Source organism: Conger conger, chromosome 10 (genome assembly GCF_963514075.1).
Source record: "Conger conger chromosome 10, fConCon1.1, whole genome shotgun sequence".
Classification (NCBI taxonomy): domain Eukaryota; kingdom Metazoa; phylum Chordata; class Actinopteri; order Anguilliformes; family Congridae; genus Conger; species Conger conger.
In genome coordinates, this window is record NC_083769.1 from 48,119,124 (window position 1) to 48,144,662 (window position 25,539).

General features: G+C 47.5%; 1 protein-coding gene across 2 annotated transcripts in view; it reads left to right on the forward strand.

Moving 5' to 3' along the window:
• The window catches only part of LOC133139312 (immunoglobulin superfamily member 21-like), a 251,621-nt gene that overhangs the window by 177,312 nt on the left and 48,770 nt on the right, over positions 1 to 25,539 (forward strand). The window lies entirely within an intron of this gene.

Below are 25,539 nucleotides of genomic sequence, written 5' to 3' on the forward strand. Positions count from 1 at the left end.
CGTGTTATTTGTCCCCCGCAGAAGAAAACCTTTTTTTCCCGAGTTCACAGCAGGCACGGTGAGGAATTCACACGCAGTCTGGACCGAAGTTTCACGGCATATGCTGGACCATCTGCTCTGAGAATCTTCCAGCACAATACACTCCTACTGTAATTTAATACAACAGCGAAGGGAAATCAAATATTCGTTTTTGATGTGGAAATATTGCCTTTTTTTTTTTCGCCACTTATCTTCTCCGCCCAATTATCGCCATTACCCCAGGCCAGATTATTGGAATGAACGTTATTAATAATGTGTAATATTACCGTGATAGTACCGTAATTGTGAGCGCTTGTACTACTGTAATAGTGAGAGTCTGCCCTCATGATAGAGGCGACGGCTGGCTTGCTTCCTTCGAGAGGTCGGGTACTCTTTATTGATTCGGGAAACGGCGTTGTTAGAGATGTACTCAAACACCCCACGAGTGTGATTTGTCGTCATTGTGAGCAGAAAGTGGCGTGTGGAGCCCTGCCCGGCGCAGATGAGGGTCCTCAAAGGATGAAATTGTGAACTCCTGGGGTAAAAAAAAATAAGGCTTTTCAGCGGCAGATTTGATGCAGGACCTGTGTCGGGCTGTGTCAATGATGTTCTTAAGAGACTCGGGTGACAGGAGTATTTGTTTCTGTGAACCGTCTATCTGGTGCACAGTCATGCATCAGCCAGCAGATGGTTCCCCTCTGAACAGCAGTGAAGGGGAGGAATCTTGTGTGTGTTATCCTGTTCAGGCTCTGTTCCTGTGTGCACGGGTGGGCCCCACAGTCTGGTACCTGTTAAGGCTCTGTTCTAGTGCATGGATGGGCCCCATGGTCTGGTACCTGTTAAGGCTCTGTTCTAGTGTGTGGATGGGCCCCATGGTCTGGTATCTGTTAAGGCTCTGTTCCAGTGTGTGGATGGGCCCAATGGTCTGGTATCTGTTAAGGCTCTGTTCTAGTGTGTGGATGGGCCCCATGGTCTGGTATCTGTTAAGGCTCTGTTCCAGTGTGTGGATGGGCCCCATGGTCTGGTATCTGTTAAGGCTCTGTTCCAGTGTGTGGATGGGCCCCATGGCCTGGTATCTGTTAAGGCTCTGTTCCAGTGTGTGGATGGGCCCCATGGTCTGGTGTCTGTTAAGGCTCTGTTCCAGTGTGTGGATGGACTCCATGGTCTGATATCTGTTAAGGCTCTGTTCCAGTGTGTGGATGGACCCCATGGTCTGGTATCTGTTAGGCTCTGTTCTAGTGCAGGGATGGGCCCTATGGTCTGGCATCTGTTAAGGCTCTATTCCAGTGTGTGGATGGGCCCCATGGTCTGGTATCTGTTCAGGCTGTTCCAGTGTGTGGATGGGCCCCGTGGTCTGGTATCTGTTAAGATATTGTTGTTTTGCTTGGATAGGACCCACAGTCTGATATCTGTTAAGATACTGTTGTTTTGCATGGACCAGACGACAGTCTGGTATTGAATCTGGACGGTGCCAGGGCTGACTGGTCGGCGGCCCAGCAGGGAGACACACGATTGGCTCCCAGAGTCTCCCAGCGATGACCGTATTTCAGCCAGCACCGATGACAGCGGCTCATCGCCCGCCAGCAAACCCTTCTCCGATTGGTCGGGTGGCTGAAACTCCGCCTCTTGAGACCCGTGTCGTGCAAACTTCAGTGACTGACACCGTCTGCTGCAGTGGAGGGCACAACCTTGTTCTTCCCATTGAGAGAAATACTGGATTGCTGTATGTTCCATTCAGTTCGATTCAGTTCAGTTCTATTCAATAGAACAATAGAGCAGGATACAGATTTAAACTGCAATATGCGGTGGGCCTTCAGTCTGCTGTGGTGTTTTAAAGGGACCTGGGGCGGTGTTCATTTAAAAGTCTGATTGCTTCTGGAACGAATGCTGTTTCTCCTCTGGGTTTTTTTTTTCTGCAGTGCGGCGGTACCAGGAAGCGTCTCCCTGATGGACAAATCCAGGGTAGAGGGATACAGGCATTGTCACACAGAATTGCAGTGGCATTCCTGAGTGTCGGTTGGAAGTAGAAATTCATGGGATCCAAAGCGCGTTACCCATAATCTTCCCTTTTGAGGTCTACCTTTTGTGCATTACACTTTTGAGAATATTCACCGGTCAGAAATGAAACCCAGCCGGACTCCCTTCAATAGTGCCGGATCGTCTCAGCACGAGTGTTGTCCATTTCTCAACAGGATCTCAATCTCTCTAAAATGAAATGAAAAGCTCTTGGTAGTTGGGCCAGGTTTGTGTAATCAACATGATGACGAAGAAAAGCTTTGAGTCGTCGTTTTGGAAAGCACAACACTGCGTGAGAACACTACAATTTTATTTTTTTCCACCCTTGTTAAAATGGAACACCACACCACATGCATGCATAATCCTGCCTCACTCCTTATACTGAGCACAGAGAGCTAGTCAGTCCTTTTAGTCAAAGGCATGTAACTAGTAAATATGTGGAGCTTACCCCCATTTTATTTGTGTAGTCAGCTGTTCTATGGCGGCACGGATGGTGCAGTGGGTAGCACTGCCGCCTCGCAGCAAGGAGGTCCTGGGTTCAAATCCCCGTCGGACAGGGCCTCTCTGTGTGGAGTTTGCATGTTCTCCCCGTGTCTGCGTGGGTTTCCTCCGGGTACTCTGGTTTCCCCCCACAGTCCAAAGACATGCAGGTTAGGAGAGTCGAGAGTCTAAATTGCCTGTAGGTATGAGTGTATGAGTGTATGAGTGTATGAGTGTATGAGTGTATGAGTGTGTGAGTGAATGGTGTGTGTGCCCTGTGATGGACTGACGACCCGTCCAGGGTGTATTCCTGCCTTTCGCCCAATGTATGCTGGGATAGGCTCCAGCCCCCCTGCGACCCTGTTCGGGATAAGTGGGTTAAGATAATGGATGGATGGATGGATGGATGGATGGATGGATCAGCTGTCCTTGCCGACCGCTAAACCACATTGCCGTGTTTCTCCAGCTCTCATTCATTTTTGTGACCTCGCCGAAATTAATCTTTTTAAAGTACACACTCCCTACGGAGGATAATGGCTCGATAAAATAGAGTATAAATGTCAAATTGTCACTCTCACACACACACACACACACACACACACACACACACAGACACCTCTACACTGCATAGCGCTGTGCTGATTCACAGTATCAAAACATGACATTGGGCTGGGGTGACAGTACGATATGACTATAACCACGTTAATATGAAAAGAAAAGTGGATAAAAGCATCTGCCAGATGATTACAATGTGATATAAACGTATGATTAAGAAAAGGTGACTAATATCGCCGGCTGCTGCGAGGCGGGGAGAGGCCACCGTGGACCATGTGTTCGGGGGGGGCGTTATCGTTAAATAAAGAATGAAATGCGGTCGTTAGCGATTTGCCGTAACGAACTCGAGAAGGCCGTGACCCTCCACGTGACAGCGTTGTCATAGTGATTTTGTCAAGGTGAGGCGTGGAGACATCACCGTGCGGAGCCTTCCCTCATTTCCTGTCTCCTCGCGTCCCAGAAGACGAGCGCTTCCTGTCAGATTAATAACATGTTCAACTCTTCTGACTTCTGCCGTCACGCACCTTCAACACGCATTTTAACAGAAGATAAACGAAAATAACCCAGAGTTACCGTTAGCCTTTTCTCACAGGTGTGTTCTTGTTAGAGAGAAAGAGAGAGAGAGAGAGAGAGAGAGAGAGAGAGAGAGAGAGAGAGAGAGAGAGAGAGAGAGACTTTGAAGCCCCTTTATTGAATCATTGTCATTCCATTGCTTGAATACTAATTAAAAATACAAATTAAAGAAATAACATACTAGTAAGTAGTAAAGTATTTTAGTACACCCAGTATAAAACAAGAAACACAAACTTCAACAGGAGAGCGAGAGAGCAAGTGAGTGAGTGAGTGTGTGTGTGTGAGAGAGAGAGAGAGAGAGAGAGAGAGAGAGAGAGGTTTTACAGCTGAAGTAGCTGAGGAATAGAAATGCATGGTAGTTTATGTCTTCCTCTCAAAAGCTCCAGTACAGGTCATTAAGAATTTCTGTGTTCACTAAAATTATAACCCTGCAGCAAAAGCTGCTTCCTACTAGAGAAGAATGGTATAGTGGAGTGGGGAGAATCAATCTTTTACCCTGATCCCCGACCAACTCAAGCACACACACTCCACATACCTGTAATTTACTGCACACACAGACACACGCATGCACACACACACACAAACACTTACAGAAGCACTCACACTACGCGTACCTGTAATTTACTGCACACACAGAAATAAGCATGCACACACACACACACACGCACACACACACACACACACACTCTCTTACAGAAGCACTCACACTACACATACCTGTCATTTACTGCGCACACTGACATAAAGGCACACACAGACATCACAAACACACACACAGACACATACACACTCAACACACTTTTTGAGTGGCAAAGCCATTGAATGCCCTTCTCAAAAAAGTATGTTCCTACTCATCTCTACTTGACTACAGAACATTCTGTCAGCTGACTATAGAGTATGGATTATAGTAGAGTAGTATGGCAGTAGGGCTGAGAAAAGATTGGTACTCCCGATGAACCTTCCCACTCAGTGCTCATTGGTAAGAAAAGATTGTTTTTGAATAACAAAATTGAACCTCATGTGTTTCTTTCTCACTTGTTTAACACCGGGGAATTGAGTCTGTGCTAAATTACATTGCATCGCACTGCACTGCATTTCTCTTGCACATGGTATTGTCCGGAATAAACCACACTGAACAATAAATACAGGCATTAGGTTTACAACCGCGCAGCACTGGCTTCAGAGACAGCGGTGACTAACCCTCATAGCCGGAAACCAAATTGGCGGGTATAAATGGGGTGCGGAGAGTAGGATGTGTTTAATTCGGGGGTACGGCGCTTTAAAAAGCCTCAGCACGCTGGCAGTGTCCCTGGCGGCTGGTGCGTCGGGGCGGGAGCGTGTCGCTGGGTCACGCGCTGAAATGACAGCGCTCTCGATGTGCCGCCCCCGCCGCTGCGGTGTCATCACACGCTCCGCTGTGCGTAGGCCTCGTCTCCGGCCTCGTCTCCAGCCTCGTCTCCGGCCCGTGACCCCACGCCAGGGAGGGAGGCTCCCGGGGCCTTGTCGTCAGCCCGCTGCGTTTCATCACAAACACAACAAACACAACAAACAAACGCGCGGCGCTAATTCACCGCCGTGACGCTGCCGTGCTTTTCATCATGGCCTGGTTTTTATACAAGACAAGTGGGTCTGGTTTTAATGCAGACAGAGAGTCAGGGGCGGCCTGTAGCGTAGTGGTTAAGGTAAATGACTGGGACCCCTTAACCCTGCATTGCTCCAGGGGAGGATTGTCTCCTGCTTAGTCTAATCGACTGTACGTCACTCTGGATAGGAGCGTCTGCCAAATGTCATGAACGTAATGTAATGTAACGTAATGTAATGTAACGTAATGTAACATAATGTAATGTAATGTAATGTAACGTAACGTAATGTAATGGTTTTAATACAAGCTGAACACTGTTATTTCCCCCGTTTACCATGGGCTCTGGAATTATTGGCACCCTTTTAATCATGACTTGTTTTTAAAGTTTTTTATTATTGTTATTATTATAAAATGTTTTTGTTGTTGTTGATGTCCAAACACTTGCTAAACTGTGGTGCTGAATTGTCTAAAAATAATAAAAAATAAAAATAAAAATAAAAAAAGGACAAAGATTGGAGTCCACTTAAATCTCTCGGCGTCAGATCGGGAATTCACACAAAGATTTTTTATCAACACTGGAGCTGTTCCCCCTCTTCTCCGAAGCTTTCATTACTCACGGCTCGTCTGTGAACGATACAAACTGCGGCCCCTTCCTTTGTGTTCCGCACTGTCGATATCACCTGCCTCTATTTGCCACATGCAGCAACAACAAAAATCTAACTGCCAGCTCAAATACCTCCGTGTGGTTTTTCCGTGATTGCTCTCATACTTTCCCAAGTAGCCGTAGTGAAAATGCGGGTTGGCAGTAAGAAGACTCGTGTCGTTTTGAAAACAGAGGGTCTGGTTTTAATACGAGCCGAGCACTGTTATTTCCCCCCCATTTACCGCGGGCTCCGGAATTATTGGCACCCCTGACTGGCAATGCACAAGAAATACTTTGAAATAAACCATTTTGAGATGAACTCAAAATGGCTTCATGCTAAAGACGCTGTACTTTATTCATGTTTCGACGGTAAGTGGTTGGTAAGTGGTTGGCATTTATATAGCACCTTTATCCAAAGCGCTGTACAATTGATGCTTCTCCATTCACCCATTCATACACACACTCACACACCGACGGCGATTGGCTGCCATGCAAGGCGCCAACCAGCTCGTCAGGAGCATTTGGGGGTTAGGTGTCTTGCTCAGGGACACTTCGACACAGCCCGGGCGGGGGATCGAACCAGCAACCCTCTGACTGCCAGATGACTGCTCTTGCTGCCTGAGCCATGTCGCCTCCACCAATGGAACCATTCATTTAATTAAAATTGATTTCACTCACCAAAAATCGAGGTTTTCGTATTTACTGTCAATCACAATGTTTTCCTGTCATGCTTGGCAAGGTTAAGGAACACATTTGGAGGGATTTTGGAACAAATCCTCTGCCCAGGATCCTTCACATTCTCCTGTTTGTGCTTATCAACTGCCCTCTTCAGTTCAGCCCGCAGGTTTTCAGTTCAGCCCGCAGGTTTTCAGTTCAGCCCGCAGGTTTTCAGTTCAGCCTGCAGGTTTTCAGTTCAGCCCGCAGGTTTTCAGTTCAGCCCGCAGGTTTTCAGTTCAGCCTGCAGGTTTTCAGTTCAGCCCGCAGGTTTTCCATTGGTTTGAGGTTCGGTGCCTGACATGGCCATTGCAGAACATAGATGTTGTTGTCACAGAACCATTTCTGTGTGGACAGTCCACCTACAGTCTAGTCTCAGCCTTGGGGTTGAGGCAACCAGTTTGAAACTTGCCTGACACTTGGTGATATCCATTATACCATTGATCTTACCCAGTGCAGCCCCAAAACATCACTGACCCACCATCAAATTTCACCGTGGGTATGAGGTGCCTCTCCTCTCCCATCTGTTTCGATGCCAAACACTTTCAATTTTGGTCTCATTTGATCATTTAAATCGTGATTGAATGAAGCTGTGGTCAGATGAGGCCAAGTTGAACGTTCCTAATTATCATGTGAAGCCAGTGTATCCCATGGCTCTCCGGGGGCAAGGTTAGCCACCCCTGCCCCCCGAAGCCACGTCAAAGTGGAAAAGGGCACATTTCGGGTGAATATTGTGATCACATCCTGTCTGTGTGCCCCCAAATTATAAATTGTAATTGAAGACCTCCTGTTCAAATAGTCGCCCTGCGTACCAAAGATCTCGTACAGAGTCAGAATATTTACACTCTTAACAGCAAAGGAATGTAGGGGTGTCGCATTAAATTGAATCTTACAATGAGGCCGCTTCATTTGGCAGACAGAAAGGTTTAAAGGAGCCTTCATAAGCCAGCTCTGTACACTCGTAATAAAATCATGCAGTAGAAATTGTGGGGAAGTCAGTGGTACTGAACGGAGTAATAACCCTTCCTTTATCGGGTCCTGTTCTCCTCTCTCCTCCTGCCTTCCACCTGTTTGCCATCAGGGTTTTTTTTCCCCGTTTAAGTATCCGACGGTCTGGGCAGACTGCGTGAACGACTCGCCTGCCAAATTGAATATTTACGCCGACAAAATGTAAAATGGACGTTGGCCCCGAGTGCTGGGTTTCCGCCTGGGCCAGATGTTGGGGGTGCTGGCCGCAGAAAGACCCGGCAGACTCTGCAGCCTTGCTGAAGCCCGGTTTGCAGACGGCTGACTGGGGCACTCACAGTACACTCTGTGTACCCTCTGCTTTTTGGCGAGGCTTAAAGCAGAACTGTGCGGAATTGCCATTCATAAATTCAGAGTGTACGTTTGACCCTCGTGCAAGAGGGAGACTGACACGTCTGACCTTTCTGATGTAGAATTATTTTTTACTATTCTTGATGTTCTAGTTGCCAAAACTGTGGTGTTGCTACTTGGTCAGTTTATCTCGTCGACAAGGGTTACATTTTATATCTGTGCGATCGCTCGAGCACTCAGAACCGTACTTCCCTCGAGGGTTGTCAGCGCACTTGTCCCTGGTTATGATTTGCACTTTATTTTACATCGCTCTGGATAAGAGCATCTGCCAAATGCCAATAATGTAATGTAACGTGTGGTCTGGTGGACTTCCTGTACATTGTTGTCCAATATGCACCCACTTGCAGTGCAGGTCCAAATCATTATGCGGTAAATACATTATCTAATGTTTCGCAAGCTCTTGCCATCATTCGTGGGATTCAGATTGTGTTTGGGCCGACATTGGCTCAGGCGGTAAGAGCAGTTGTCTGGCAATCGGAGGGTTGCCGGTTTGATCCCCCGCCCGGGCTGTGTCGAGCAAGACACCTAACCCCCAAATGCTCCTGACAGCCTGGTTGGTGCCTTGCATGGCAGCCAATCGCCATTGGTATGTGAGTGTGTGTGTGTGTGTGAATGGATAAAGGCGCTATATAAATGCCTACAATTTACCATTTGCCTCAGCCTTCGTTCTCATGAGAGCTCTCTGGAGAAGAGCTGAGAGGTGCATCAGTCTTGTGACGTCTGGAACCACCCGAGGAACGGTGAGGTGAACTCACACCCCCCCTGCTTTTCAGAGCGGACAAAAGGCGTCCCTTTCGGGGTCAGGCGAGCGACGCGGTTTCATTGTGCCCGCGCGCACACACCGTCCTGGAGCCCTTCCGCTGTTCCCTGGACGTTTGTCACTGTCATCTTGCGTGCCTGGGCCGCCCGGAGTGTCTTGCTTAGTCGCTCCTCAGCTCCTAACGGTCTGTGGAATGAGTCCGTATCGATCCGGACGGACAGCCGGAGTTCAGAACGTAAAAGTGTATTCGGCAGGAGCTGTTCTCTGGTTTCACATTTTAGAGCGTTTACCTTTATTTATTTATTTAAAATCGATTTATTTATCTGCGGCAGTTCGGGTTCAGTACCATGTTTGAGGTTAAAACAGCAGTGCCCACAGCCCACAGCCATTGAGCTGCAAGCCCAGTTTCCCCATCCTGCCCTGTCGCTGCCAAATGGCTGAAGCTAAGCAGGCGTGGGCTTGGTTAGTGCTTGGATGGTAGACCTGCTGGCAGCACTAAGATGCTGCTGGAAGAGGTGTTGTTGGGCATTCTTCTCTCCCTCTGCCTCTCCCTCTCCACCTCAGCGAGTGCGTGTGTTGAGTGTTCTGGCGCATAACGTCTCCATCTCCCCGCGTCGGACTTCACATCAGTGTTTCTCAGGTAAAGCGTGTCGGCGTTATCGTCACGCGTGAAACGTTGTCTCCGTCTGAATAGATGCGCCGCTCACGGCATGATAATGCGGAGGGAAGTCTGTGGGACGTGGCGGATTTGGGCTCAGTCTGCGTGCAGCGGATCCACGGCAGACTGTTAATGGAGAGAATTAGGCCCACGTCACCGTCGCCTCGGAGACGGATACATACAGCGAAGTCTGTCACTCTCCCTCCGATTAAAGAGTGAGAGGGAAAGAGTCGTCACACGTCTGTGTACAAATCTGGGAATGGAAATAAATCGAGCAGCTCAGAGAGAGCCAGGTGTGGCGCCCTCTGCTGGCGTGGTTTAAGGGTGCGTTGTCGTTTCCAGTCTCATCCCCCATTTCCAGTCCACTCTCTCTCTGATTCTCCCTCTCTCACTATCTCTCTCTCTTTCAGATTCTATCTCTCTTTCTGATAGTCTCTCTTTCTCTCTCCCTCTCTCTCTGTTTCTCTCTCTATCTCTCTCTCTGTCTGTCTCTGTGTGTGTCTCTCTCTCTGTGTGTCTCTGAGTGTGTTTCTCTCTGTCTCTGTGTCTCTCTCTCTCCCTCTCTCTGCCTGTTTCTCTCTCCCTCTCGCTCTCTCTCTCTCCCTCTCTCTCTGTCTGTTTCTTTCCTTCTCTCTCTATCTCCCTCTCTCCCTCCCTCTCACTCCCTCTCTCTCAGAGACAGGGAATGTGGAGTGTACAGGCATCTCAGAGTTAAAGCAAACAACCCAAACCAGAGAAATGAACAACATTTATACCATTATCACCCCAGTGAGAACACCATGTGCCATACACGGCAATGCACACGCATGCACACAAACACACATACAAACACACACACACACGCATACACACACACGCAAACACATACACAGCTTAAAACAGTGGACTAGCGGGTATTGATCCACCCGTGGGGATCCCTGGTGTGTGATGAGATGCTGTTTTTATAGCTTTGATACTATCTGTCAGAGTTCTGTTCGGCCTGTAGACTAGTGGCTAAGGTACCTGACTGGGACCCAGAAGGTTGGTGGTTCAATCTCTGATGTAGCCATGATAAGATCTGCACAGCTATTGGGCCCTTGAGCAAGGCCCTTAACTCCACATTGATCCAGGGGGGGATTGTCCCCTGCTTAGTCTAATCAACTGTAAGTCTCTTTGGCTGAAAGTGTCAACTGGATAACAAATTGAATCACGTTCTGCGTCTGTGAAGGGCAGGTAGCCCTGATGATCCTGTTAGTGGGACACATTTTTTTGTATTCGTAAGTCAACACTCACTTTACTTGCTGTGTCGTAGTTATTGTAGTTGCTTGGTACACAAATGGTGCTTTGAGATGGATCATGGTGAGCTAGCTACAGTGAGCTAAGGTAAGCTCGCCGTATGGCAGGGAAGTGGTCCTAAATCTTGTCGAGCTAAGGGAAAGATAAGGGCCGAATGATGAAGCAGTTGACTTGAGAGAGGGGGTTCATAACCACTCCCGTGTACATATCTCTTTTAAAAGTTTCAAATTCCCTTCATATAAGCAGACTTACAGAAAACTAGTTCCACTCCCTCCTACCTGAACTCATAACCGATCGCAGCCCCCTTCAAATTCCCCCCGTATACATTCCCCCAATCATAACAAGAGATATAAGAAGTGTGGATCAGTCCCCTCACTGTCTATATACAATACAATTGTTTTTGCCTTGAGGATAAAACGGCAAAGCAGAGAACTCTAGGGAAGTCACATACACCAAATTCCCAAGCCAAACGTTGCCTATGGCAACACCCCTTTACTTACCGGTTACCCTTGCAATTCACTAAGCCTGCACCACCGCTATAAATACACTACACAGACATAAAAACAGATACAGTATAAAGCGATAGAAGTTCCCCTGAATAATTACATCTGCTTAGAAACTAAACATTGTATTGCTCATTATGTAACGTTGCCTAACTTGAAAGTGGAGAAACTTTCGCCCGATTTTATTGCATTAAAACTGTTTGAAGTCACACATAACTTTTATATTAAAAATCTCGGTTAAGTAATGATTTCACTTGATGAATAATAATTCATTTTCATCAGAGACGCAAAATGCAAAATTATTACAATGAAAGTCAACATTGGTTTTAAATAAAGGAAAAGACTATTTGCATAAATACATTAAAATCCTCTCTGATCCTTTGTTTAATCATCTTTATATAGTGAACAGTTTGTGTCGGCATCCATGCATAACCTTGTACCGTTCTGACATAATTATTATTAATGGCTGTTACAGCTCACATTGCTGTGATTCTCCACTTCACTTGAAACATCGCCTTTACTCTTTAAGCTTCATATTAGTGCATGGGCTTTTCTTTTTTTTTCTTTTTTTAACTGTATCTAATTTTAAAATGAGGAAATGGACCCACTTTCAGCTTCATAAAAGCATATGAATAATTATGAAACTGATGTTTATATTAGTTCTCCCTCCGTAGGGAGCGGAGGGCAGTTAAGCTGCAGTCTCCAGATTATTAAAATCCTGTTCTGCAGGAGGGGGAGATCGTGCGCTGGGTGTTTTACAGCACGTCACACACGGCTGGGCGGACACTGGAGCAGGCCGAGGGTCAGTTCGTGTCTGCCAGAGCTCGTAATGGATCTGCTATTGGGCATATCTGTGCAATTTAAACCTACAATATCCAAATGACCTCGCTGTAGTAGTAGTAGTAGTAGTAGTAGTAGTAGTAGTAGTAGTAGTAGTAGTAGTAGTAGTAGTAGTAGTAGTAGTAGTAGTAGTAGTAGTAGTAGTAGTAGTAGTAGTAGTAGTAGTAGTAGTAGTAGTAGTAGTAGTAGTAGTAGTAGTGCATTGGGGTGACATTATCTCAGGCGGTAAGAGCAGTCGTCTGGCAGTCGGAGGGTTGCCGGTTCTGTCCCTGAGCAAGACACCTAACCCCCAAATGCTCCTGACGAGCTGGTTGGTGCCTTGCATGGCAGCCAATCGCCGTCGGGGTGTGAGTGTGTGTATGAACGGGTGAATGAGAAGCATCAATTGTACAGCGCTTTGGATAAAGGCGCTATATAAATGCCAACCGTTTGCGTACCATTTAGTAGTAGGAATTGTGGTAGTAGCAGCAGCCGTTCTGTTTAAACAATCCAGGTGTCTGATTTATTTTAATTTTGAGTGATTCAAAATCCCTGCACTATTGAATCATGCAGTTAAATCCCTAAGCATCTGCTTCCCAGCCCTATAGTGTGTGAGAGTGTGAAGTCTCTCCCCGGTCTGCAGTAAACTCTCCTTATGCCCCATACAGCAGGCAGGGTCATGCTTCCTGTAAGGTACTCAGCCATGCCTTATGCAATCATACGTCATAAATAATATAGTTCTACACAAGCAGAACCTCACACACACATTCCGGTTTTCTTCGGTGAACCGTTTGTCATTTGGCGCGGCGTCTGCCAATGAATCATTGCACAGTTGGGCCCGGAAATCAATTCTGAAGTGAATCCAAAATAGCTAATAAATTCCAATTCAGTTTGGTGAATTTGAACTTGAATTGAAGTAGGTGTCAGGGTATAGAATCTGAATTTAATTTAAAGGACTTTGCTGAGCTATAAATCGGCTGAAAAAGAGACGCCGAGAAGTGCTGCCGTAAGGAATTTGAGAGATCGGGATTTATCGGCGCGCTGTTTTTGTGTGTGACCTTGGCCGGATTTCAGAGAGCTCGGTTGTCTTAAGCCAGCTTTAGAAGGCTACCTGACATTTTTATATGAATTCCAGACTGCTTTTACAAGAGGTGCCGAGGTCACTTGACAACAACACGAGGAACAGTTACAGATCCAAGGGCAAAGAGTACTTGGCAAATTTGGTGAGCCAGTTTCCGGGGGAACAGAGAGGAGGCATTGTACGTACCTCATGTAATCACCGGCGTACGCCTGCCTGCTGACTTCCGCTGCAGCCTCTGTACGCTCCAGAGGTGTGAGAAAGCGCCGGAAGTTATTGTGTAAAAATAATTTCAGATGCCTGCAAGTCATTAGGTTAAAGAACTGTTTTTTTTTGTTTTTTTTTTATATATACATAAGTTTAAGAAACAAATAACATCTTTTCCTGATCAGGTTCACCTCACTCCTCATCATTGCACGTTAGTTTGTGATAAAGTAAATAAGTAGTTATTTTTAAATATTATAGTTTGTATTAAATTAAACATGGAGATAAGTGTAAATGGGATATGAAATACAAATGTTATCGTTTTGCGGAGTTGAACTCCCAGGGCTCTTTGTGAACGTTTTGTGAGCGTTTTAGACTCTAAAAGCAGAAAGAGAACGCTGATGTTTGTGGGCCTTTAAGACCAAACTGTGTAGGATTGTAACGCTGTGAAGTGGCCAGAGATGGCCAGGCTGTTTTCATTGTTATGATGTTGTCTAGAGGATCTTCACAATGCTGTGCCGTCATTCAGAGTGACTGCCAACAGCTAGCTGGTTGTGACGATGCAGAGCTCAGCAGTCAATAATCTTGCCTTGTGTGGTGTGGACTGTTTCCGTTTGGCAAACCGGTCCTGATTTGTGCTTCAGATTGGACTGGTGCATTGGTGCATCTCACAAGAGAGAGAAGCCATCTTACCTCACCGTCTCCAAGATTACTGCTTTACCAAAAAGGTTCTCCAGTCCCGTCAAAGCAGTCTTCCCATTTAAAATCACTTTTCCGAAATGGATGTCAAGCATTTCAAGTTGTGAAATTTGCATTGGCTTCAAAATTGCAGTAGTTTGCCTGAAACCATTTTGAAATGTTACTGGGCCCTAGACCGTGTCATTTCAAAATGGCAAATCATCAGGCTTTCTCTAGCGGGAAAGGTGTGCTGGGAGAAGCCAAATTGATAGCTGGTGAATATCTGTTTCCTGTAATATGAAATTAGCCTGTTCTAGATGTGCAGTGAGGTAAAAGGAGTCCCAAGATGGCTGGCTCCAGTAGCAGAGGTTATTACATTCCATGCGAGGGAACTTTCTGTACTTTAACACACCATATGCAGTCAAAACTTTTTCACATCCTACACATCACGTAAATGTAAGCAATTAGACTGAGGAGCTTGCATGCTTTTTTTAAGGACCACCCTATGGAATGGCTTCTACCATTCTCGCTCATAAACTTGGTAAACCAGGGCATGCTCCTGCCCCTTGGGTGGACAAAGAATATATTTGATTTGTGTTTTTTTTTTTTTTTTTTCGAAATGGTCTGCCCTGCCTTGAAATTGTCTGCTGTATTCAGACCGGGAGTAAGCTGAGGAAGAGAAGGGTTCACCGCTCAGACGATGCCATGGTGGGGGCACCCAAAATGGAGGCTTGTAATAAATTATTTAATTCGTCATTTACCAGAACTGCTTATCTAAAATGACTTACAGCTGATTATACTAAACAGGGGCCAATCACCCCTGAAGCATTGCAGGGTTAAGGGTCTTACCCAAGGGCCCGACAGCTGTGTGGATCTTATCGTGGCTACACCGGGGCTTGAACCACCGACCTTCCGGGTCCTTTGCGGTCATGTACCTTGGCCGCTAGGCTACAGGCTGCCCCTGATGCCCCGTGTGGGCTTATAACTTAATGGAAGTTTTTGTAATTGTATTGTAATGAGTAATTAGTCATTGTAATTGTAATTAGTGAGTCTGTCTGAGTCTGTTTTTAGTGGAAAGTCACTCTCCCTTCCTAATGGTGAAACACTGTTTTTTTTTTGTTTCCTTCGAGCTCGTAGCCGAGCGGCCACAAATCTCAGAAGAGTTTTTGTTTTTCTATCAGCGAGCGCACCTATCCCTCTTCTTATCTTTTGTGTTGCATCAATAAGGAACAACCTGCTTCTTCTGCAGGGCGGTGTGGGGCGGGGGGGGGGCATCGATAGCTGAGAGGGCCCACAGAACTGATGCATGATGGATCCTCCGCTCTTGGCCCTCTCTCTCTCTCTCTCTCTCTCTCTCTCCATCCATCTCTCTCTCCCTCTCGCTGGTCCCCTATAACTTTCCGGTCTCGTTTTCTCTCGGACAGTAAATTAGGAGCCGTAAAGAAAGGCGGGCGCATCCTTCCTCCCGGCCCGGCCGCCCACACGCTGGGCCGTTCTGGCTCCGTGGATCACCCAGTGACCCGTGCAGGGAGGGGGGGGAGGCCAAACTGTAGCAGATTGTACCACCCCCACCCCCATCCCTCCCTCCGGAGGATAAGTGGCACGTTTAGGAGGTGAGGGTGCCAGTCGCGGTGTTACCGAAAACCACAGCGGCCACCCATCTGTCACTCTTTCTGCCCTTTTTTTTCCTTCACTTCACTTCAGGATTACAGCGTTTTTTTTTTTCTTTTCTTCTTTCTATTTTTACTCCTCTCTTCCGCAGAATCCGCCCTTAATTCCCCCGCTCGCCATCTTAAACGCGGCGGCTCAGTCTTCACGGCGTAATGCGAGAGGAGAGGAGAGGAGAGGAGAGGAGAGGAGAGGCGGGGAGCCCGGAGCAGCCTGCCGATGCCCCCCGCCCCGGTCCCCGGTCCCGCGCTCCGTATCTCGCGCCCGCAGCACGGAGAGAATTTGCCGGGAGCTTAAGTTTAGAAAGCTATCTCTCCGCCGGGGGAAAGCGGGGTTCATTCTGCCGGCTGCTGAAGAGGTGGCCTTTCCAGATTTGCTTTTGTGATTCTGGAAGAAAAGAGGCAAGAGCTCGGGGGGGGGGGGGGGGGGTGGTGGTGAGAGACAATGCACGCAGTGAATTTGATAATGGCGCACAAGCGGGGAGCCAGGGAAGGGTCACCGGGCCGATGGGTTTATACAAAGAAGCGGACTACAGTCCCAAAGCTTCGCCGATGTGTTGCCGCTGCTGTTCTGTAGTGCTGACACAGTCCCGGAGAACTGCGGAACCGCGCGCTAAACCGCGGCGTCAGGTCTGATACCGCCTGTTCTCCGTAAGCCCTGTGTCAGTGCAGCCATGTATACAGCTAGCTGCGCGTGCGCGTGTACACAACACCATATCCCAGCTCCTAAATTTCATTCGGCTAGTGCGCGAAAGCAATTTTCAATGGCTGTCCCGTTGAATTTAGCCTTGTCTAAAAGTAGAGCTCGAGGTGGTTTTCGGTGCCTCAGCACAGGGGTTATATTTTCACATCTGCTCCGTGTTGCTTTCTGTGTGCCCATATAACACACAATGGAGTTTTTGTTTTTGTTGCGGTTCATGAATCAAGAGTACCATTCTCTCTCTCTCTCTCTCTCTGGCTCTGCCACTGTAGTTTTGGCGTTATCCTTTGTTCTGCTTAAAAGAACAAGACAAAAAAAAAAAAACTTAGTGAAGTAGTTGAAAATATAACGGAAGGTACCTGAGAAGTTTGGGACTCTTACTGGCATTTCTGGAAATCTTTGAAGATGTTCCTGCTTCTCTCCTGCTTTCGACCTCAGTTGTCCCCCTGGTTCAATCAATATCCCTCTCAACGCTCGTCCCCAAAACATTGAATCCTGGGGGTTTGCTCTTTTCTCCAAATGTTACCCTGAGCCAAAAAAAAAAGAAACATAGTTTGATTTTGGAAAGATTGGAAAAACTTTCATTAGTAACATTTCCTCCCCCCACCCCCCCCCCCCCCCCCCAACCCTGTAAAGGAGAAGAAACAGACATGAAATTGCCTTAAAATTAAAAAGTGAAAATGAGAATATTTGAATATTTCATTAAGTTATCAGTAAATTACTTTCCCCCAGAAAAGCAGTGGGATCGCGCTTGCGTAACCTAATTTGGATCTCTCTCCCAGACCAGTTAAAGGAGAGGTTAAGGACATGAGGGAGCCAGTTTGCAAAAGAGGACGTTGGATGATTTTTTTTTGGGTCTTTTCTGCTTTCTTCACCCCGTCGCTGCGCTGCGCTCCCCCCTCCTCGTCTCCGTGGCGTTTCCCCGACACCAGATGCGTTTTCTAAGAGCGCCGTAGCATCCGTCTTTGTGCATCCCTGTTAAATGAGGTCCTGCCTCTCAGACGTTTGAAAATCCCATTTGCAGTTATTTTTAAAGTCGGCGGGGTAATGGCGCTTGAAGCCGCGGTGCCGCGGGGGCCGGGCGCTGGTGTGAATCGCTCGGCGAGGTGGATGAAGGACTCGGCGTTAACGGGCGGGGTGCGTCTCTTCCTCTCCTGTTTGTTTCCTCGCCTCCCTCTCCCGATGCGTGCGGGGTGCTGATGGATGGCGTGCCGGAGTCAGTGTTCCTCAGCCTGCAGCGCGGTGTTTGTGCTGGAGTCAGTGTTCCTCAGCCCCTGCAGAGCGGTGTTTGTGCCGGAGTCAGTGTTCCTCAGCCCCTGCAGAGCGGTGTTTGTGCCGGAGTCAGTGTTCCTCAGCCCCTGCAGAGCAGTGTTTGTGCCGGAGTCAGTGTTCCTCAGCCCCTGCAGAGCGGTGTTTGTGCTGGAGTCAGTGTTCCTCAGCCCCTGCAGAGCGGTGTTTGTGCCGGAGTCAGTGTTCCTCAGCCTGCAGAGCGGTGTTTGTGCCGGAGTCAGTGTTCCTCAGCCTGCAGAGCGGTGTTTGTGCCGGAGTCAGTGTTCCTCAGCCCCTGCAGAGCGGTGTTTGTGCCGGAGTCAGTGTTCCTCAGCCCCTGCAGAGCGGTGTTTGTGCCGGAGTCAGTGTTCCTCAGCCTGCAGAGCGGTGTTTGTGCCGGAGTCAGTGTTCCTCAGCCCCTGCAGAGCGGTGTTTGTGCTGGAGTCAGTGTTCCTCAGCCCCTGCAGAGCGGTGTTTGTGCCGGAGTCCGTGTTCCTCAGCCTGCAGAGCGGTGTTTGTGCCGGAGTCAGTGTTCCTCAGCCCCTGCAGAGCGGTGTTTGTGCTGGAGTCAGTGTTCCTCGTCCTGCAGAGCGGTGTTTGTGCTGGAGTCAGTGTTCCTCAGCCTGCAGAGCGGTGTTTGTGCTGGAGTCAGTGTTCCTCAGCCTGCAGAGCGGTGTTTGTGCCGGAGTCAGTGTTCCTCGGCCTGCAGAGCCGTGTTTGTGCCGGAGTCAGTGTTCCTCAGCCTACAGAGCGGTGTTTGTGCTGGAGTCAGTGTTCCTCAGCCCCTGCAGAGTGGTGTTTGTGCTGGAGTCAGTGTTCCTCAGCCTGCAGCGCGGTGTTTGTGCCGGAGTCAGTGTTCCTCAGCCCCTGCAGAGCGGTGTTTGTGCTGGAGTCAGTGTTCCTCAGCCTGCAGAGCGGTGTTTGTGCCGGAGTCAGTGTTCCTCAGCCTGCAGAGCGGTGTTTGTGCCGGAGTCAGTGTTCCTCAGCCCCTGCAGAGTGGTGTTTGTGCTGGAGTCAATGTTCCTCAGCCTGCAGAGCGGTGTTTGTGCCGGAGTCAGTGTTCCTCAGCCTGCAGAGCGGTGTTTGTGCTGGAGTCAGTGTTCCTCAGCCTGCAGAGTGGTGTTTGTGCCGGAGTCAGTGTTCCTCAGCCCCTGCAGAGCGGTGTTTGTGCCGGAGTCAGTGTTCCTCGTCCTGCAGAGCGGTGTTTGTGCCGGAGTCAGTGTTCCTCGTCCTGCAGAGCGGTGTTTGTGCCAGAGTCAGTGTTCCTCAGCCCCTGCAGAGCGGTGTTTGTGCTGGAGTCAGTGTTCCTCAGCCCCTGCAGAGCGGTGTTTGTGCTGGAGTCAGTGTTCCTCAGCCCCTGCAGCGCGGTGTTTGTGCCGGAGTCAGTGTTCCTCAGCCTGCAGAGCGGTGTTTGTGCCGGAGTCAGTGTTCCTCAGCCCCTGCAGAGCGGTGTTTGTGCCGGAGTCAGTGTTCCTCAGCCTGCAGAGCGGTGTTTGTGCTGGAGTCAGTGTTCCTCAGCCCCTGCAGAGCGGTGTTAGTGCCGGAGTCAGTGTTCCTCAGCCTGCAGAGCGGTGTTTGTGCCGGAGTCAGTGTTCCTCAGCCTGCAGAGCGGTGTTTGTGCCGGAGTCAGTGTTCCTCAGCCTGCAGAGCGGTGTTTGTGCCGGAGTCAGTGTTCCTCAGCCTGCAGAGCGGTGTTTGTGCCGGAGTCAGTGTTCCTCAGCCTGCAGAGCAGTGTTTGTGCCGGAGTCAGTGTTCCTCAGCCTGCAGAGCGGTGTTTGTGCCGGAGTCAGTGTTCCTCAGCCTGCAGAGCAGTGTTTGTGCCGGAGTCAGTGTTCCTCAGCCCCTGCAGAGCGGTGTTTGTGCCGGAGTCAGTGTTCCTCAGCCTGCAGAGCGGTGTTTGTGCTGGAGTCAGTGTTCCTCAGCCCCTGCAGAGCGGTGTTTGTGCTGGAGTCAGTGTTCCTCAGCCTGCAGAGCGGTGTTTGTGCCGGAGTCAGTGTTCCTCAGCCTGCAGAGCGGTGTTTGTGCTGGAGTCAGTGTTCTTCAGCCCCTGCAGAGCGGTGTTTGTGCCGGAGTCAGTGTTCCTCAGCCTGCAGAGCGGTGTTTGTGCCGGAGTCAGTGTTCCTCAGCCTGCAGAGCGGTGTTTGTGCCGGAGTCAGTGTTCCTCAGCCCCTGCAGAGCGGTGTTTGTCACTGGGTGTCTCTGGTCAGGAGCAGCCTGGGTCTGGGATTGAGGTGAGTCGCTCGGTACCACATTGGGACGGGCGGGGAACGGGTCGTTTAGTGCGATGGAGGCATGAAACGGGCCAATGTGGGCGCTTCAGCATACTGCTCTCTTTCAAGGCTCACTCATTCAAACACACATGTGCGCACACACAAACACACACACATACAGTACACGCAAGCACATGAGCACACACACGCACGCACACATACATACATACATACATACACACACACATACAGTACACTCATGCAAACACACACATACTGTACACACACACACACACGCACGCACACACAAACACAACACCCTCACACACACACACCACACACACACGCACACACACACATACTCATGCACACTCACACGCGCATGTACACACACACACCACCCGCACAAACACACGCACACACACTCACCTGCTTCTCACCTTACTTTCAGTGACAAATGAAGACATTGTTATCAGACCATCACTTATAAATGACTGATTTCTCGTTCCATTTTTCTTCTTTTTTTTTGTGCCTGAATGCTCAATTTATTTGAGTGTTTAATTTATGCAACCCAAGCTCCAGGCTGCGATTGGGAGAACAATTCATAATTGAAAAACCAATCCTTTATCATATCACACGTCAAGGTAATGATCATCTGCTTCATAAAACATAATTTGCTGAGGTTATCATTGGCCCCAGGAAAAGAGATGTTAATAGATGGCATTCTGTGTGTCTACATCTGTCTTTTTTGGTTAATTTCTTTTGAAGCAAAATAAACTCCAATGATTTACATGGCAGTGGCTCAGGAGGCAATTGTCAGGCAGTCGGAGGGTTGCCAGTTCGATCCCTGCGTGTGTCGAAGTGTCCCAGAGCAAGACATCTAACCCCCAATCGCTCCTGATGACCTGGTTGGTGCCTTGCATGGCAGCCAATCGCTGTTGGTGTGTGAGTGTGTGAGTGTGTGTGTGTGTGTGTGAGAATGGGTGAATGAGAAGCATCAATTGTACAGCACTTTAGATAAAGGTATATAACTGGGACCCGGAAGGTTGGTGGTTCAAACCCCAGTGTAGCCACAATAAGATCCACACCGCTCTTGGGCCCTTGAGCGAGGCCCTGCACCCCACATTGCTCCAGGGGGATTGGCCCCTGCTTAGACTGATCAACTGAAAGCATCCGCTAGTATGTATTATTATGTACTGCATGCTACACTAGTTAACATTAACATGGTGCACACTGCCTACATCTTCAGCCCACATGTATAAAACTGTATCATGGTCATTTTGACCGCAGGGAGTTATATTGTGTGTATACACACAATACCAAATGCTGGGTGAAAACGAGTATTTCGGCGATCAGATTAATTTGGGACTGGAATAATAAAAGTTCTAGAATGGCATGAGCTGGGTGAAAGCCAAGGATCCCAACAATTATTTGGCCGTGGAACTGGGGAGGATGAATCGCTGTGAAAACAGAACCCTGAACAAAAGATGCCAGCTACAACACCTAGAAATTCCAATTAAACCAAAGTGGACGATAAACGCGCTATCGCATTTCAAACAATGAGCGGTTTTTATACTAAAGAGGATTAAGGGAAACAATTTCATATTTACAGAACTCTTTGCCGACGTGGCTGGTCAGGTTTGTAATAATTTAAAAAATATTTCATCAGGGGGCTTAAGCGTTGCCATTTTCCAAATGAAGGCCACAAACACAGCCTCATTTTCTCCTTTGTAAACATCGCTTTCAAATAAAGAATGTGAAGGATTATGAAGGAGAAATTACATTCGCAACTTATGGTCGTTTGGAAGTTTGTAAAGTTTTTATTTATTCTTATTCGGGCAGAGTTTTCAGTGAGGATGGCCTCTCACCTCCCCACACAGTTGTATTGATTGTGCTGTGGCTGGTTAATCAACAGCCCTTTCTACTGGAGACAATTATTTTAATGCTTTATTCTCATTTTGTAACACTTTCTTAACCACAATTTCATGTGCCCTTTTTTTTTTTTTATTTAAAAAAAAAAAAAAATTCCAACAGCTGCAACCTCCTCTGAGGTGAGGAATATCAAGAGCTGCTCCTTATCACAGTGCAGTGCACAAGACGCGCTCACACAGACATGAGTCAGGGCAGGATGCCTTGTGTCCAGCTGAGCAGGCTGTGTGATCGATCGACCTGTAGGGGTCACTGCTGTGCCGAATCTCACCTCAGGGACACTAGAGTCGCCTGTGTGGCACATTCAGCACTGGTGCGGTCCAGATTCAACACCAGACTGAACCAGATTCAACACCAGACTGAACCAGATTCAACACCAGACTGTACCAGATTCAACACCACACTGAACCAGATTCAACACCAGACTGTACCAGATTCAACACCAGACTGAACCAGATTCAACACCAGACTGAACCAGATTCAACACCAGACTGAACCAGATTCAGCACCAGACATCCGCACACTTCAGCACCTTAATAGGATGAGTCACTCAGTAGCCCACTCTATTGGAGAGACTGAGGAGATTCAGTCCACAGGGAGCAGTAGATACCGGCTTGTGACAAGGGCCAGAGGTGACAAAATTGTGTATGTTATGTATTACGTGGTATTTTACTGAATAGATATAATTAGACTGATAACTCCTGGTTACTACTCTACCCCTACTTAAAATCTAACGTTAGTGAGTGAAAGTGGTGCGATTGTTTAAAATGTGTTTTAAGAGACACGTTTGTGAGTATGTGAGTCGGTCTGATTTGCGGACCGCTCTGTAGTTGCTGCCCAGAATATGTTGATTAAGTTAGCAGTCAGGTTCTCAATAATTTCCCAGAAAGTCTCCCTACTGGATACTAACACATTATTTAGACTCATTACATTCACCGTGGCGATGATTGACAAAGCTTTTTAATATATTACGGGCACATTATTAATAGCAAAGCAGCAGTATATTGTTATGATTCTAAAGTCTGCGTTTAATGAGACTGCGGTAACCATCGGCGCTAGAAAAACTCATCAATATCTCCATTCATCAAAGTGAGTGGCACCTAATGTTCCACTCGATGCCTTTATGAAAACGCCAATGTGTTATTAAATGTATTCCTCGGTCACGGCGTGCGGTTATGGGATATTTTGTGTGTTTCCGTCGTGACAGCGAAGCCGATGCCTCAGAATGTAGGCTACTGTATGTTCAAGCGGTACCTGCCCCCGTCAATAAGCAATTAACAGGAGCAGAAATGAAAATGTCTCTGTCATTTCTCCTCTCTCGTTTGTCTGAATGCAAAATGGATGTGCAGAGAAACATTACACACAAGAATAATCACATTTTTCTGTCAGACTGTTTCTGACGGAGTGATTCGATCGGCCATTCAGGCAGTCTGTCAGTTACTTCAGGGTTCATCACGGTGTTCTTAATTGAAGGCCTAAATCACTACATGGCAAAAATATGAGACATAACCATGTTAAAGATTAAGAGATGTAAACAAATATAATGTTATCGCCTCGCCTACACGTATAGTTTCAGTCCTCATTGGAAGTGTATGACGTGTGGAGTTGTGAACTGTGGAATTGCATTGTATTGTCACTGTTAGTATCTAAAAATAAAAAAAAGGTTTTGCCTTAATGTCTTCATACCCATGTCCTTTATTTTTTAAATTCCAGTCCCAATTTAATTCCACAACTCATATCATGAAAATGAAGCAGGACCCGCATATGTCCGCACCACAACACCATCGGTTCTCATATCCAGTGCATATGAATGTAGAATCAATGTCGCCCCATTACATGGCGAGTGCACCCAAAGTGCATTGTGCGTGTCTACAAAGATAACATCATCAGAGGAATTAGGGAATGATCAAAGTGCCGTCAATGAGAGAATGCCATAACGAACTCCTTTGAAGCACACCGACAGCCAACAGCAGCAAATGTGTTGTTTTCTTGTTTTTATCGGACTTTTTGTGTATTTTTTTTTGCTAATTGGATTGTTAATTCGTCGCCGTACAGTACATAACGATGGGAGTAGCTCGCGTGTGCATATGCATATTTAACAAGACGGGAACGCACGCCCTCCGCCAGTCTGAGCTGAGAGTTACATCCTGTAGTAAGCACATTCTGTGCCTGTCTGAACTGTAGCTCCCCGTGAAAGTGCATGGAGAATAGAAGACGTTTGAATGCAAAATAAAACTTCCCCGATGGTATTTTGAAACTTGATTGATGATAGTTATGTTTTTATACGAAAACGGGTCGTAAAAATGTTTATTTTTTTAGGCAAATGTGCAGTAAATAAATAATGTGTATATGCCCCCCTCGCTCCCATAAATACGGTGTTCCAATGTTGACAAAATATATTATTTGATAAGTGATAAACTATCTAGTTTTCCTTGCTGTGGGAGTTGTACAAACGTAGCGAAAACTGCTCGTTTGAAATGGATTGATAGCCCGCGAGTATCTAGCCCCGTAAAGGAAAGCCTTTTTATGTGATATTGACTGTGTTCCTAGCCAGGTTTTGCATGAATCAAAGTGAATTAATTGTACAACCGGTAAACGTAAACCTGGCAATGATGCGCTTATGATTACTGCCTATGTTCTTACCCAAGAACATTATTTAAATGTAAACACTTGTTCAGAGTCCTCCAGGCCCAAGTTTGAGAACCACTGCTCTCTGGTGTCGACAGATGTTTCAGTTAGGTTATGAATTAACTAATGTAGTTGTTAACTAACTATCTACTGAAAGGTTAATACGTGCAGTTGTGTGTATGTATTTGTACATCAGTTTATTAATGTTAGCAACAGCAATAGCTAGCTAATTCAGTAACACTTTACAATAACGGTACAGTAATTGGCATTAACTAAAATAGTTAACTAACTACTGCGAAGTTAATCTGACCAGCTTTGTTATTGGATTCGCTGTAATGTTTACAACAACATTGGCGAGTTAATTCAAATTCACGTGCCGTCATTGTAAAGCGTGACCGAAGTTTCTCCTGCAAAAGAAGGCGTCGTTTGAATGCTCCAAAACTGCGCGTCCAAAAATAAAGCGTCTGCCATCCTGCGAAAGACTAATCTCCCTGTCCCTCCACGGCTGTTTAAGCGGGTATTTTTCCACCGGCGCAGATAGGAGAAAGGAGTGCGCACTTGCCTCCGCTATTCCCCTGGCGATGTAGCGCTATGCTACGGATGAAGAGGAGAGAAGCAGGGGGGAAGAGAGCGGACACGCACGCTTTGTCTTTAACCCGCCCCCGGGGATTTTAAACACATCACGCCGCCAAATTGGTTCCGTTGTATGATTGAGCGAACGAAGAAGGGGAAAGCTGAATTATGAAAGGATGTCGTAACCGTACACGGGGGGATTACAGTAATGATGTCAGCGGCCGCGCGGGGATTTTTTACTGAACCCGCAAATAAATATCTAGGTCAAAGGGGCTGACGGCTGTGGCCTTTTGGCCGCCCGCAGCGATCAGACACGCCGCTGCGGATCCCTGCGCGATTCATTAGGGCCGTCTCTGCGCACAGACGTACTCCAGATACACGCGGGCGTCAGGAAGGGAAGAGGGTGGGGGGGCTCTCTCTCCACCCTGACAAATAATCAGACGCTGATGTGCTTCGAAATCCCTTCCGTTGAAAATCCCCCTTCGCTTTCTTTGAAGATGAAATGGTCTGTAAGTCATAAGAAGGGTGTACGAGGCAGATAAACTCTTCAAACTAGAGCAGCCCATAAATTTAAATGATACATGACTAATTTAACTTTTTTTTTCCCCCCAGCACTTTGAAAAGCCCTTA